General features: G+C 46.1%; 7 non-coding genes and 1 pseudogene across 7 annotated transcripts; all 8 read right to left on the bottom strand.

Moving 5' to 3' along the window:
* Window positions 1-45: 45 nt before the first annotated feature.
* LOC133431822 (5S ribosomal RNA) lies at window positions 46-164 on the bottom strand. Its single transcript, XR_009776154.1, has one exon. It is a non-coding gene; the product is annotated as a 5S ribosomal RNA (ribosomal RNA).
* Window positions 165-380: 216 nt separating this feature from the next.
* On the bottom strand, window positions 381-499 carry LOC133431344 (5S ribosomal RNA). Its single transcript, XR_009775731.1, has one exon. It is a non-coding gene; the product is annotated as a 5S ribosomal RNA (ribosomal RNA).
* Window positions 500-698: 199 nt separating this feature from the next.
* On the bottom strand, window positions 699-817 carry LOC133431491 (5S ribosomal RNA). Its single transcript, XR_009775842.1, has one exon. It is a non-coding gene; the product is annotated as a 5S ribosomal RNA (ribosomal RNA).
* A 199-nt stretch (window positions 818-1,016) lies between these two features.
* On the bottom strand, window positions 1,017-1,135 carry LOC133431310 (5S ribosomal RNA). The gene has a single exon (XR_009775697.1). It is a non-coding gene; the product is annotated as a 5S ribosomal RNA (ribosomal RNA).
* Window positions 1,136-1,351: 216 nt separating this feature from the next.
* LOC133431275 (5S ribosomal RNA) lies at window positions 1,352-1,470 on the bottom strand. Its single transcript, XR_009775663.1, has one exon. It is a non-coding gene; the product is annotated as a 5S ribosomal RNA (ribosomal RNA).
* A 223-nt stretch (window positions 1,471-1,693) lies between these two features.
* On the bottom strand, window positions 1,694-1,812 carry LOC133431608 (5S ribosomal RNA). Its single transcript, XR_009775952.1, has one exon. It is a non-coding gene; the product is annotated as a 5S ribosomal RNA (ribosomal RNA).
* Window positions 1,813-2,011: 199 nt separating this feature from the next.
* LOC133431454 (5S ribosomal RNA) lies at window positions 2,012-2,130 on the bottom strand (annotated as a pseudogene).
* Window positions 2,131-2,347: 217 nt separating this feature from the next.
* On the bottom strand, window positions 2,348-2,466 carry LOC133431490 (5S ribosomal RNA). Its single transcript, XR_009775841.1, has one exon. It is a non-coding gene; the product is annotated as a 5S ribosomal RNA (ribosomal RNA).
* Window positions 2,467-2,500: the final 34 nt, after the last annotated feature.

Raw genomic sequence — 2,500 nt, 5'->3', positions numbered from 1 at the left:
TATGTGTGGCTAGATTAAGCGAGAGCGTTCTCTGCTGGTTGAAAAAGCTTACAGCACCTGGTATTCCCAGGCGGTCTCCCATCCAAGTACTAACCAGGCCCGACCCTGCTTAGCTTCTGAGATCAGACGAGATCGGGCGCATCCAGGCTGGTATGGCCGTAAGCTGAAGCTGCAGCTTGAAATACTTCTTATATGGAGTTGAAGATAAGTATATAATACAAGTCATTGATTTGTTTGTGATAATAATTTAGAAGCGCTTATTTGTTGGAGTTAAAGTGCCTTAACCATGTGCAAAACACTTTAGGACGTGAGCTGTCGCTGTTACCACGTTGAAATATGTGTGGCTAGATTAAGCGAGAGCGTTCTCTGCTGGTTGAAAAAGCTTGCAGTACCTGGTATTCCCAGGCGGTCTCCCATCCAAGTACTAACCAGGCCCGACCCTGCTTAGCTTCCGAGATCAGACAAGATCGGGCGCATCCAGGCTGGTATGGCCGTAAGCAGAAGCTGCAGCTTGAAATACCTCTTATATGGAGTTGAAGATAAGTCATAGAATATAAGTCATTGATCTGTTGGTTTTATTTGTTGGAGTTAAAGTGCCTTAACCATGTGCAAAACACTTTAGGACGTGAGCTGTCGCTGTTACCACGTTGAAATATGTGTGGCTAGATTAAGCGAGAGCGTTCTCTGCTGGTTGAAAAAGCTTACAGCACCTGGTATTCCCAGGCGGTCTCCCATCCAAGTACTAACCAGGCCCGACCCTGCTTAGCTTCCGAGATCAGACGAGATCGGGCGCATCCAGGCTGGTATGGCCGTAAGCAGAAGTTGCAGCTTGAAATACCTCTTATATGGAGTTGAAGATAAGTCATAGAATATATGTCATTGATTTGTTGGTTTTATTTGTTGGAGTTAAAGTGCCTTAACCATGTGCAAAACACTTTAGGACGAGAGCTGTCGCTCTTACCACGTTGAAATATGTGTGGGTAGATTAAGCGAGAGCGCTCTCTGCTGGTTGAAAAAGCTTACAGCACCTGGTATTCCCAGGCGGTCTCCCAGCCAAGTACTAACCAGGCCCGACCCTGCTTAGCTTCCGAGATCAGACGAGACCGGCCGCATCCAGGCTGGTATGGCCGTAAGCTGAAGCTGCAGCTTGAAATACTTCTTATATGGAGTTGAAGATAAGTATATAATACAAGTCATTGATTTGTTGGTGATAATAATTTAGAAGCGCTTATTTGTTGGAGTTAAAGTGCCTTAACCATGTGCAAAACACTTTAGGACGTGAGCTGTCGCTGTTACCACGTTGAAATATGTGTGGGTAGATTAAGCGAGAGCGCTCTCTGCTGGTTGAAAAAGCTTACAGCACCTGGTATTCCCAGGCGGTCTCCCATCCAAGTGCTAACCAGGCCCGACCCTGCTTAGCTTCCGAGATCAGACGAGATCAGGCGCATCCAGGCTGGTATGGCCGTAAGCTGAAGCTGAAGCTGCAGCTTGAAATACCTCTTATATGGAGTTGAAGATAAGTCATATAATATAAGTCATTGATTTGTTGGTGGTAATAATTTAGAAGCACTTATTTGTTGGAGTTAAAGTGCCTTAACCATGTGCAAAACACTTTAGGACGTGAGCTGTCGCTGTTACCACGTTGAAATATGTGTGGGTAGATTAAGCGAGAGCGTTCTCTGCTGGTTGAAAAAGCTTACAGCACCTGGTATTCCCAGGCGGTCTCCCATCCAAGTACTAGCCAGGCCCGACCCTGCTTAGCTTCCGAGATCAGACGAGATCGGGCGCATCCAGGCTGGTATGGCCGTAAGCAGAAGTTGCAGCTTGAAATACCTCTTATATGGAGTTGAAGATAAGTCATAGAAAATATGTCATTGATTTGTTGGTTTTATTTGTTGGAGTTAAAGTGCCTTAACCATGTGCAAAACACTTTAGGACGAGAGCTGTCGCTGTTACCACGTTGAAATATGTGCGGGTAGATTAAGCGAGAGCCCTCTCTGCTGGTTGAAAAAGCTTACAGCACCTGGTATTCCCAGGCTGTCTCCCATCCAAGTACTAACCAGGCCCGACCCTGCTTAGCTTCTGAGATCAGATGAGTTCGGGCGCATCCAGGCTGGTATGGCCCTAAGCAGAAGCTGCAGCTTGAAATACCTCTTATATGGAGTTGAAGATAAGTCATATAATATAAGTCATTGATTTGTTGGTGATAATAATTTAGAAGCGCTTATTTGTTGGAGTTAAAGTGCCTTAACCATGTGCAAAACACTTTAGGACGTGAGCTGTCGCTGTTACCACGTTGAAATATGTGTGGCTAGATTAAGCGAGAGCGTTCTCTGCTGGTTGAAAAAGCTTACAGCACCTGGTATTCCCAGGCGGTCTCCCATCCAAGTACTAACCAGGCCCGACCCTGCTTAGCTTCCGAGATCAGACGAGATCGGGCGCATCCAGGCTGGTATGGCCGTAAGCTGAAGCTGCAGCTTGAAATACTTCTTATATGGAG

Source organism: Cololabis saira, unplaced genomic scaffold (genome assembly GCF_033807715.1).
Source record: "Cololabis saira isolate AMF1-May2022 unplaced genomic scaffold, fColSai1.1 scf041, whole genome shotgun sequence".
Lineage (NCBI taxonomy): Eukaryota > Metazoa > Chordata > Actinopteri > Beloniformes > Belonidae > Cololabis > Cololabis saira.
Note: the sequence above shows the minus strand (reverse complement) of the source record. Positions and strands in the feature narration are given on the sequence as shown.